The 12,636-nt window shown below is 43.7% G+C and overlaps 1 long non-coding RNA gene across 1 annotated transcript in view; it reads right to left on the minus strand.

Annotated features, from left to right (window-relative positions):
• LOC138114966 (uncharacterized) overlaps positions 1 to 12,507 on the minus strand; it is a 45,873-nt gene extending 33,366 nt beyond the window's left edge. Inside the window, exons 1-2 of the long non-coding RNA XR_011152891.1 lie at positions 12,294 to 12,507; positions 11,911 to 11,978 (exon numbers count right to left, since the gene is read on the minus strand). This is a non-coding gene — a long non-coding RNA (uncharacterized lncRNA). The remainder of the gene's footprint in view (positions 1 to 11,910; positions 11,979 to 12,293) is intronic.
• Positions 12,508 to 12,636: the final 129 nt, after the last annotated feature.

Below are 12,636 nucleotides of genomic sequence, written 5' to 3' on the forward strand. Positions count from 1 at the left end.
AGTCCCAGAGAGAGCTCATCCCAGCCCTGTTTCTTTCACCCACTGCATTAACTGCACACCTGGAAAGCAAATAGGTTCAGCAAGCTGGTCTGATGAGAATACATGTTTGGAGCTTTTTTTTTGGTGGGGTTGTTTTTGACAGTCCAACTTTGCAAACAGGCTGCTTCTAAGGCCACATCATCATCACCATGTGCAAAAAAGAGGAATAGCAGTGGGAGCACATGAAATTAAAAAGAACAAACAAACAAACAAAAAATCAAACAAAGAAGCCTATTTTTAGTGGAAGGGCAGAGATGGGGTGGTGAGATGGGACTAAGCTCATTTCTCACAGCTGCTGAAAATTACATAAAATTAGATGCAATGTAGAAGCAAACCTTTAAAGTAAAAGCAAGGAACTAAATGAAGCAATCCTGTAGTTGTTACTGAGAATACAGATGAACTTTCTGATGCCTGATCCAAGTCATTGAATTAACAACTCATACTTCCATTGAGGCTGTAAATACGAAGTCTAGAAAATCTCCCTTTACGTGTATTCCTCTGGTGTCATGCAATATATTCACATTCTAAGTATTTACTTAGCAGTCCCCACCTATTATTTAAACACATTTCAATACAGTACAGCAAAGTATGGTAAGTATGACCACAATCCAGAACTGCATCAACTCTCTGACAGGAAGTGCAGAAAGACTCCTGAGCTGCCACTGAACTCTGAGTTAATTAACGAGGAGGGGAGCAAAAGGTAACATCAAACACCAGACTGCCAACAAATTTCCAACTTAACAATTATGACACAGCTGCATCAGTGTGCAGAAACAATATTTATTTGGACAGTTTAAAAGCAAAGTAACTTAACAGAAATCCAGGGTCCTGACCCTGCTTTAAGGTCAATAGAAAAAGAATTTTGACTGAGATAAACATTATTTATCTGCAAGGAGCTGAGCGCTACATCACCAGGCATCAGCTTTTCAAGCATTTCCTGAGAGCAGATCCAGAACAGGGGTCCATTTTCTCTGTTGTCATAGAATCTGTAGCAAAAACCAGAGCTCAGTCTAATCAGCAGTTTCAAGGTAATAATTTCACACCTCTTGGCTGAAGCAGAACTTCACAGCTCATCAGGTAACAAGTGGAAAAATCACTTTTGTCCTAAATTAGTTTCTTTTCCCCTAGTGAAGACACCATCAACCCCCCCTGTCACCAGGTATTATTGGAGGCCTGTGTAGTGTAGAGGCCATGCACAGGAAGAGATTTCATCATAGAGCTCAACTCTCACTTTGACCAGTGACCACAAATTCTCACTTTTACTCATCAGTGCTCACCAAGATCAGGATATACAACATTATGTGTGAAGCCTGTGCATATATGTTCTTAATAGCCATGGACCATAGACATGGTCAGTGTGCAATAAATGGAGCATGTGTTCAGTTGTAACACAGCAAACAGAAAGCCCAGGTTATCTCTGACAGCCTGCACCTCACCCTGCAGGCACAGGGACACCTCCCTGATCCACCTGAAACCTTCCCATCCCATGTTGATTATTCCTGCAGTCCAACCAACTGTGAGCAAGATGCTCACATAAAATACTTCAGGCAAAGCCTGTCTGGCTTGGAGGTTTGAGTCCCTCTGTTAAGGCAGAGGCAGGTTAGGAAATGCCATGCAAATCTCTCTAAACTGTAGGGATACCAGCTCCTGCAATCCCTCCCTTGGCAAACAGCACAGGGAAGGGCAGCCTGATCTGAGCACAGCTGGGTGAGCCACGGTCTTCAATAAAATCATTGCACCTCTGGGATCTCTATAGCTCTCAGCAGTGATCTCGTTTTTATGGTTTTCAATCTAAACCAGTCACATTTAAAGTGACAACCTCACCCATGAAGGTGCAAATTAAAAGAAGTCCAATCCTGCAAGGAGTTGTGCTGCAGCTCAGTCGTGGTAAAGCCACTCAGCAGTACCACCACATCAGAGCTCTACCGACAGCAGAACACCCTAGCCTGGTTACTCTGACACCCCAGTCTGGTGTGAGAATTCCACAGACTCCAAGATTCACAAAGTTACTCAACACAAGCCTGTTCCTTGTGCAGTTAAAGCATGCCATATGGTGGCACACAATGATCTTGAAAAATCAGAATTATTAGCCTTCAAAAATAAAAATTTAATCCTGCTGCTCTAGGCTGTTTCCATACGAAAGGCAGTAGCCAGGCAGTGGCTTTGCTTGCATTCATATCCAAAACCAGTAGAGAATATCCAGAAAAAAAGATGCACAGTAAATTCCCTGAAAAGTGGCTGCAGTTCTGGCTTGTCTCTGTAACACTATTATCTCTTAATATGGTGCAGGAAGTCCAAAGCCACATGTCTGGTCAGGCTCTGATGGGCATCAGCATCTGAGTGCAGTCTGTGGGCACCAGAGAAAACCCCAGACTCCAGCTAAGAGAGAGGATTTGCTAATTCCAGCCTCTTCCCACCCATCAAAGATGGGCAAATTTCCCACAAGTGCTACAATCTCAATATGGGATTTGGCTCCAGTGGCAGAAAAAGTGAACCTAAGAGCCAAGTTTTCAAACATAGCCTGGAATATGAAACATCCTGGAGATCTGCATCCCCAGCCTTGGGTGGTGCTCAAACAGCTGCTCTTGCCGGCCTAGGAAGGAATGTTTGTGAACTGTCCTGTTCCATCCAGAGGCACAGAGAGGCAGGTTTTGCACAGAGTGAAATCATTCCTGAAAATTTAAACAGCTTTTGGATCAGGACCCTAAATTCTAGGGAACATAAATGCTTGTCTCAGAATAGTTAGGAGAGCAAAAATCAGAATGACACGAATGGGCGAGAAGAGCTTCCTAAAACCCGGTCTGTGAGACCTGACAATGCTCACGTGGTGTGCAGGGACAGTAACTTTTCCAACACAGCTTTAGAGAACACCACCTAATTCTGCAGTGCACTGTGCACAGGATCTAAGGCCCCTTTATGGAACTGACCCAAAGCTGAACTGTATCTTCCTATGCAGACCATGAAATCCAAATGCTTTACTCAGGTTTTATGCCAGGTGCCCTGCTCTATACATAAGCATCAGATCACACTGACAAAGTCTTTCAGACAGCCTCAATATATAGATGGATTTGAGCTCTCATCCTCAGTTCTGACCTGCTCTCTCTTCCCTCTCTGGTGGGCCAGGTTCCCATAGCTCTGTGCACCTGAGTACTTCAGCAGCGGTGCCATAGTCACTCGGCAGCTCATGGATGGGCAGACAGGCTTCCAGACAGGTCACTCACTTCAGCTACCTTTAAACACTCTTTTCCTTCTTCCTCCTCCCTCTTTTTTTCAGAGCAGAGTTGTTTTTCTGCCTCTTGGGCTGAAGGGCAGGCAGGCAGTCATGCATGCACACATCCAGCAGCTAACTGTGCGTGATTCCCTCTGGCAGCCCTGTCAGGACCGTGGAGTTTGTATCTATGAGATGTCACTCTGGGAAAGGTTCTTACACCTGTTCCAAGCCCCTTCAGAATTCACAGCCAAGAAATACTCATTACAACCCCAAAGTCTTTTCATTTCAATTCTCATTCCTGGCTGATTTTTTTCTTTTTTTGAGAGGAGCCCAAGATAAAAGTTGGCTGTGGTCTGCCACAACAACACATGCACATTTCCTGAAGATTTATGGAAAAAAAATATAAAATTTTGAAGTCCTGCAGCAAAGTGCATCACCTCTCCCTGGCCTCAGAAATCACAGAGTTTACCACGATGCTCTCTCTGGCTGCACCAGAGCAGCAGTCTACAAACTCCTCCTTTTCCTGTGGGAAATTCCCTGACCTGCAAAGGAGATTATTCCTTGGAGTTCCAACCGGAGCAGATCACTTTCCTTCTCACCAGCACACTTCTGAACAGGGAAGCATGAGCAATTTCTCATCTCTCTTTTCCTTTTTAAGCATGCTTACAGTTGAGCAAAACTCTTTGAGGACTGAACACAAGCCTCTGTGTTTTCAAGTCTGGCAACGAACAGCAGGCACTAATACTTCCTCGGGCCTTCCAGGGAGAAGCCCTGAATTACATTTGTGAGCCTTCAGCAGGAACAGCCTCAACATGAAGCTGGTGGAAATGCTCTCAAATACATTCTGCATTATGGCTTACGTGATCTACAGAGCAGGCAGTGAGCCGTAATTATACATTCCACAAAACACATGAGCACTTGCTCATCGCTGTGTATGGAAGGAGTAGTTCCTACTCAGCTGTCACCTTTGAAAACAGGAACTGAATAATCCTTACTTAAACTCTGACTCCCTTTCCCTCCTCACTCTGCTTTTCAGAAAATTCTCTTATTTCCCTGGCTTCTGTATGAACTTTTTCCAGGGGAGTCAATCTGGACTGGAAAGTCCTTCAGTACTGCGTGCTGTGCCAAGTCTCAAACAGTAAAAGCAGGGGATAATTAAAAGGAGCAGATAATTTTGACTGAAAGGCAATGAAACATGAGCTCTGAAAGAAGCAGGGAAGGATTCATTTGCAAGAAGTTCTGCTGTGATAAAACACTCAAAATAAGCAGGTAGCTTGCAGCAGGATAACATGCTGTTGAGCACACTGGTTACTGTGCTGGACATGCTGATAGCTGCAAAGTGTGCATAACAGAGCAGATTCAAGGCCAGTCTCTCCCTTCTCCACTTGCAATTCAAAAGCAACCCAGGTCTGGCTCCCCACAACTTCTATCACCATCCACAAATAAACATGACTACTGAAAACAGTCTGTACCTGTACATGGGCTTGAATTCTCCAACAAAAACATGGAAAGCAATCTATTTTTCTACAGTTTTACACTTAAAACTCTTGCTGCTGGGGCTGTTCTGACTTCTCAATTTGATTACTAGAGCCTCTCCTCTCCAGCTCTCCCACACCCACACTGGCCTCTCGTACCCACATCCACAGGGAGAGCTGCTGCCCACAGCTTCCTCAGGCTCCCACCTTCTCCTTCCTTCTCTTTCCTCAGCTTTTCCTCCTGTTCTTCATGGTATTCCAACTTGTTTCCCTCAAACTGTCCCCTGTCACATCCCACACCCTGCCCAGCTAACAACATGCACCTTCCTTGAAGTCACTCAGGTCTCCTCCTGCCTTGCACAAAAGCAACCCAGATGCACATTTTAACTTTGGTCCACAAGTTTCTTTGTTTCTTTCAGCTTACTGAAATCACACCACAATGCTTATAAAACAGGCAGCTAGATTTGGGGTAATTGTCTAACTATGCTGTATCTGTTACCTTCAATTTCAGGATTTCAAAATGATGTAAAAATAAAAATTTAAATGCCCACATTCTTCACCAGCCTTATAAGCTTTCCATCGTTAGGGTATAGGAAAATCTCTGCAACCTAAGGACCTAAAAAATCCCCAAACCAAGCCATCAACCCCCTCCCACCCCCAAATGAGAAAACCTCCTGCCAAATTGTTGCCGGCAGCAAAGTGAGAGGCAACATTAACTTTTTTTTACACCATACTTGTGCTCATTCCTCAAACCTATCTTGCTCTAGCACTGGTCTGGAGATGCAAACCAAGAAAACGTTTTGGTTGTTGTAGTGGGTCAGTCTTTTTGAACTGCACGCAGGACAGGGAGATGGAGCCTTTGCTGACTTGGAAGGAAGATTTCTCTGTAGAGAGCAGCTGCTGCACGAATTTGATTTCCAGTTCCCTCAGATATCCCACCTTTTAAAAAAGGCTCAATTTATAAAATGAAAATCCCCCTCCAATCCTACCAGAGCAAGCAGAGGACACCCCCACAGACAGAACCCTTGGATCTATCCAAGCAGTGCATTTGCTAATATCAGATGTGACTTGCAATACTTCAGCACAGCTCTCCCAACAACGTCCAAGGAAAGTCCAGGCCATCCTCCCCCAGATTCTCCTGTGACCTGACAGCACAGTCAGAGAGCCAGACCTGTCCCCTGTGCACGTGCTCTTAGCATGGAGGAGTTTTTCCCAGTGGAAGCTCCAAATATATTGTCGAGGCAGCTCTGTGGCTGGAGAAGGGACAGCCTACCTCACCCCAGCAGAGCAACAGTGCACAACAGCAGGCAGGAGACCTCCAGAAAGGTGAGGGCACTGGGGGTCTCCACTAAATATCCAAATTCCCTCTGTGATAAGCCCCATCTGCCTCACCTGGAAGGATGGGTCAGAAGAATGTGTGATCCTAAACCTCCACAGCTCCTGCACTGCGGCATTGTTTGGCACCTCCACTCCAAGAACAGCAATCAATGGTACTCAAAATTATCTCCTGTGTCAGTAACTGGGATTCAGTCAGGTTCTAATATCCTTGATCTAGAATGCCAATCAGACCTTGTAATTTTCTGGGTCTAATTGCCTATGAAACTCTGTAGTAGTTGAAACTCCTGAAGCTGTAGTTTCAAATCTTTACTTGTGTGAAATAAAGTATAACCTTGGAAATTTTTTACTCAAAGAAAAGAAGCTAGTATTTTGTACTCCTATAAAAACTTTACCTCATAACATGAGAAAGTTTTGAGGGAAGAGACAGAACAGTCCATCTGGAGATAATAATAAACCTGACAAGAGACAGAAATTGTAGGATTAAAGACAGAACTTCACTATATTAGGAAAAATGACTAATTAACTTGTGATTCATGCACCCTAATGGAGTTTGAGAGCCCCATCAGTGTCATCAAATCATTGTCCCCTCAAAATTATGGCTCATTGCCTGCTCTGTAGATAAGGAAAGCATGATAGGGTAACTGGGCATTTAAATGGGATGACAGTAACGTTAACGAGGAATTCTGTATTTTTACATGCCCAAACAGGCCAGTTTCAAAAATACTTTAAGGAAAATCTTTTGAAGTTAGTAACATTCACTTTTGGGGGGCACTTAATGTAAATCTGATAAGAAGCAGCTTTTATTCATTCTTAATGAGACAAGATTGCAGGTCCTTACAATGCTGACAGTGAGAAGCTCCTGTCTTACCTCACCATTAAAATCACGGATGATGCCAGAGCCCAGGGGCAAGGCAAAACCAATTCTCCTTTCTCATGATCTGTGTGACAGGGCTCCAAGGCAGGGGCTCACTGTGTTCTGTGTTTTTATGACACAAAGAGGGCACATTTGATGAACTAGGATACGAATGCTACAATGCTTCAAAATAACGTGATGAATGAAAACCTGCAGCATTTATTATGTATCAAAGCCCCAGACAAGGAAGGTCTTTTTGTTGTTTTTTAAGAGTGAAGCTCTGTAGTGAGGGGAAACAACAGAGTTCTAAAACAAATGAAAAAGCACACTGACCTCCTAGGTCAGTGTTTTAAGCACATTTCCATGCAGTTCTTTTCTACTACACACCACCACTTAACAACATGAAGGACCTTAAATATGATAGGAAGAATAATTTGGCTCATGCTCAACATTTAAATGGAAGCTGGTTGACATGGCTGATGAGTCAGACATGCCTGTGGTTATCAAGGTGCAGAGAGATTGAGATAGAGTAAGGGAGAGGAGAGATGGGCAGTTAATCAAAGTGACCTTTCCATTTATTTTATCCTGGAGCATCATCTCTGCTAGCAGCAGCCTGAGCATCAGCCTGCTTTGGCAAATTTCCAGTCAAGTGTAGCCAGACAGATCTCTGTGACCTGTTTATAAGGAGCATTGCAGAGCATCTAGAACAGAGCAGCTATGGACACCTCTTGGCTTCTGCTCTTCTCCACTCTTCCACACCAAAACTTGCATTGTGTTACTTTCATGGAATCCAGGATTAATGTGTGAGAAATGGTTCTTTATAAGAATGACTGGATAATGTGCTGCCTTTCTGTCACCCCTCTCCTTGTGTACAGTGAAGCAAATGTAATGGAGACCTAAGGAGAAGCCCACTCTTACCCCAGCCTTGCTCACCAGAAGGTGGTAGATATTTTTTGGATGTGGTTTAGAGTGTGGAAGAATCTATGACCTTCCTCTTTAAGGGCATGAAGGAAAGAAAGGTCAATAATCTCTCTACAGTTACTAAAGTTCCCACCCTAACAGCCCCAGCACATCACACTGGGTTTCAGTAATGGTCTTTTTGCTGCCAGCACAAAAGACCATGAGAGCTTTGGGTTCCATCCTACCCTTAAAAAGTGTGACACAGTTTGGTGACTACCAGCTTGTCTGTCTTTATCCCCTTATGCTCATCCTCTCCAACACTCACCTTCCAGTTTTCCAGACATTTCAGCATCATTTCAGTCACAGAAACCTGGGGCCTTAATTACTGAAAGTAGTATGCAAGTAAATATATGGAAGGGCAGAAAGCATCAGATACCTTACAGGCACAGTTATTGCCATAGGGCATCTGTGCTAGTAAAAAAGAAATAGAACATCAGTAGGAGAAGAAGGCTTGACGGGAAAACACCACAGACAACTCAAAAACAGATTTTGGAGGATGAGAAACACACCTAAGAGCTTTTAACGCACAAAAGGCAGCTCTGGACTAAGAAATGAATGGTAGAGTCAAGGGCTACTGTAAGGAACACACTATTTTCCACCTACCACCTTCCCATCCAAGAAGACAACTGCTTCACATGCTTTCATTGTCAGTTCCTGTGGGTTTTGGCCAACCCAGACCTGCAGGCCACCTTTACAAAGAATGAGGAAGGACGACAAAACAAATGGTTTTCACAAAGAAGCCACAGGAGACTGGGAGAAAAATAACCCACAACCAAAAATGTAAGACAGCTAATGGAATGCCCAAACACAGAGAAAAACAAACAAACAAAAATGCTGATGTGGTTTGTAATTCTAGTCCTCCCACAGATGCTACAGGCACTGTGAATTTTAAGTTCCTATACTTAATAGAGTTCTTTTCTCTTGTCAAGATGAGTAAAATATATACAAAAGCAAGAACAGGCCAAGAGCAGAAAGGCCCTAACAAGAGATTGCTAACAAATGGCAGATCACTTGATGAGGAGACAGTAAAGCCTGTTGGGTTGGCATGCAAGCAGGAATCTTTATTTATTGCTGTAATTGTTCCTCCCAACACTGTCCCGGTGGGTTTGATTTGGTTTGATTTTCTTGTGAAAGTCCTTAAATGTACTTATGAAAATCCAGACAACATGTGCACATCTCCAGAGCTTGGCTGGCAGGCCAGCAGCCATTCCTGCTGGAGGACATTGCTGTACCACAAACAACCCACACCACAAAGCTCAGCTTGGCCTGAGTTTTTGTTCACTGAGGCATGCCCCTGTCTCACTGTGCTGCCTTGGCAGAGCTGATTCTGGGCTTGTTCCTCAAGGGAGGAGGCAGCCATGCTCACGCCTTTCATGTGGCACAGCACATAGCTCTCACCAGGACAGAGGCAGACAGGCACACAGAGAGTAAAAATGACCTGCAGATTACTGAGACACTGCAAAGAGAAACCAAAAAGCCTGCATATGTGCTCAGATTAAACACTGCTTCCAAAAGGTTGTGGATGTCTTTCTCTAAGGGCAACATGGAACAATGAGAGACGAGGCTGTGCCCGTGAGGGCCAGGCCTTCACCAGCACTCTGGCCCCCTATTTTACACTCTGCTTTCCCAGTGGAGAGAAAACAACAGTATTCAGAATAAACACATGAAAAGCTATGTGGAACAGTTGTGATGAAGGGTCCCTTGATAACACCAGCTAGGCTGCTCTTATCAAAAGATTTCTCCTCCAATAGGACCTCTGTCTCCATTTTTGCCTCCAAAACAGCTGAATGTTGGTCATTTTAGCTGCTTCAGAAGGCCAGATTGCCCTCAAAACAGAACACCACATACCCTTAATTCTTTGCATGACTTGGCATTTGATCTTGAGCAGAAACCTAACAAGCAGAAGATCCCTGAGTCCATAAGGTTGCACAGTTCTCCCAGTTCTCCCAGAGTTTTCCAAGATCCAGGTTCTCCAGCCAGGGAGCAAAGCCTCCATTAATTAACTCCAGTAGCATTAGCATTTCCAGTAACACAAAAGGTATGATCATTCACTAACATAGTAAAATTTAAAAGCCTACATGGAGTTGTGGCTAGTTGGGTTCAGTTTATAAATTCTCACTTAGTATCTAAATATTTGATATCAAGGAAAGGAAAGAAAAGAACATATGATCAGTAGAAACCAGTACTGATGGGGGCTGCTGTAGTATGCAAAACATTTGAGCATTCACTAATTTGGCTGTGAGCTCTTGTTCAGAAAACAATGTCTGGCACTAATAATCAAATCCCACAGAAAGGGCTCTACAGGAAAGTTATTTACCATCTCACAAAGGCTCTATGATTTATATGTGTTGTCACTGCCTATGCCAGAAAACTGACGACTGACTACCACATACTCATTTGGGGATCAGGTATCCAGCCTGAATTAACTAGATTAGGCCACATGGAATTTCTTTACCATTTACAGCCCAACTGAGTATAACATTTGGTTTAAGTCAATAAGGAATTTTTAAATGGAATCCAGTAATAACCAGAATATGCTAAAGCCACTTGAATTAAATGCTTATTATTTATTATAATGCCTATTACTCATTCATTGCACAAACATCTGGATTCCATGACCATAATCTAAAAGAATATATTTATATATTTATTTTGTTCTTCCCCACTAATAACATCTAGTTTATTAAACATTTGCAAAGCACTGCTCTCCCTCATCCATTCCCAGCTCCTAGAGGATAGATACTCGACTTTTCCCTCGTGTTGTTGGCTGGATGTTGATTAAAAAGTATCTCAGTTCTGCAGCTCCTTGTGCAAAGGTCACAAGAATCCTGACTGAGATACTGCATGCCCCCCATCTCTGGGGACAAACCTTCTGTGAAGCAGGAATATCAGTGGGCCAGAGTAAGGCAGGCACACGAAAGCACTCAAGAGTAGAAAAGCTTATGAGAAGAGCATCACCAGAGAGAGCGAGATGAGTAAACTCATGTGGGACAAAGAATTTCTAAGCCCTAACAAACAGTACCACATACACAGACAGTGTGGTCTGACTAATAAATAGAGACTTACTCATTTTAGGCTTATAGATATTTGCAAAGTATGAACATGCATGGTTTCTTTTCCAAGCCACTTACTTCCCAGATCAATTAAAGCAGACAGGGCCTAGCTAGAAAAGCTTTCCCCACTTGAACCTCTGATTGTATTAAGAGATACATAGCAATGATCTATTAAATACTGTTCAATTAATGAATATTTCATTGACTATACCCCCTTTATTTGAAGTTTATGAAATAACTGCCAGAGTAAAACTCAAGCTGCTTTAGTGTTAAACCCACAATATATTTGTTTGTGTTTATGTATGAACGTGCCTTGGTTTCCCCCTACAGCAAAGAGGGGAGCTGATGTGCCCAAATCAGCCATGAACATTTCCAACTGCAGAAAGCCCATAATTTTATTTTATTTTATCTGTGTATAAATTTATTCACATCCCTATTCTAAGTGCCACTGATGTACTGCATCATAAAGTGTTCCAAACTGCAAGGCCTGGGACTCTCCTAAGATCTGTCCACTTTTACAAAATCCATAGAAACATGCAGTAACCACTAGATACACATTTAACTACGCAAGGACATACATCCCTCTTTCTGCTCTGTGACAATAAAGAAGTTCAGCATTATGTGGACCCACACATGGATCCTCAGCAAGGCAAAAAGGGAACCTGTACGACCCAAAGATCAACGCAGGAAAGCTTTGGCACTACAGTGTTAAAGCAGATTTGCTTTGCTTTTCCTTGTCCTCTAGACAGTGGAAAGAAAGAGGCTATTAAAGGGTTAAAGTAGCTCTGTGTGAGTTTGTGAGCCAGAGAAATAAAACACAACCTCTGACAAGATCTCAGCACCACCTCCTCTGGTATAGTAGAATCAGGATCAGTTTTCTATTCAGGAAGAGCAGGCTGTCACCTGGGGCAGCAGAACAGCCAGGGGCTGTTTATTGTTAGGGTAACAGCAGGATGCAAAGGAGGGCACTTTCCAACTAACCTGAGGCAGCACATCCCCCAGAGGCATGTCTTGGCCTTTCCACCTTCCACAGCTTCCCAGAGGCAGTGCTGGATAGTGTAAAATCACCAGACAGAATTGAAACAGCATCATTTTGGACTCAAGAATAAAGAAATTGAGTAATCAGTGTAATCAAGAAAAAAATCATGAGACTCTGGAGGTTATTCCCTCAGTAATTTCACTGCTTCTTTTAACCCTCCTTCAAGCATCCATTCTGCTCCTTTCCCTTTCTGCAACAGCAGAAGCCTTCCTTCCACCCGCTAGCTAGCTATCCTCCCTCTTTTCCTGGAGGCTCCTAGCACGGAGATGAAGAACCCATTTTAAAGGCAGTGTAGGAAGACCATGTGCAAATGAAAGCATTTTACCTGCCCAGACTTCTTGTGCCAGAGTATCCTCCTGGCTTCTGGAGAGGTCAAGGAGGAGACAAAGAGCGCTTTCAAACAGGAACAGCAGGGCTCCCACAGAGCAGGACAAGCTGTGCCTGCACCTTGGCTGCCACGCTGGCCAGAGAGAGCCACACTGGGAAGTTTCTCCTGCAGCTCAGCAGGACATGAAGCCTTCTGGGCAGTGCTACCAGCACAGCTGAAGGGACTGACCCGAGGTCTCCATCAGTCCCCTCCCCTCACAGGTGAGCCCCATCGGGATCACAGGTGTTCCCCTTACACAGTCACTTACCTGAGTCCTCCAGCAGCACCTGCACGGCCCCTC

The sequence above is a fragment of the Aphelocoma coerulescens genome, chromosome 9, assembly GCF_041296385.1.
Source record: "Aphelocoma coerulescens isolate FSJ_1873_10779 chromosome 9, UR_Acoe_1.0, whole genome shotgun sequence".
Classification (NCBI taxonomy): Eukaryota; Metazoa; Chordata; class Aves; order Passeriformes; family Corvidae; genus Aphelocoma; species Aphelocoma coerulescens.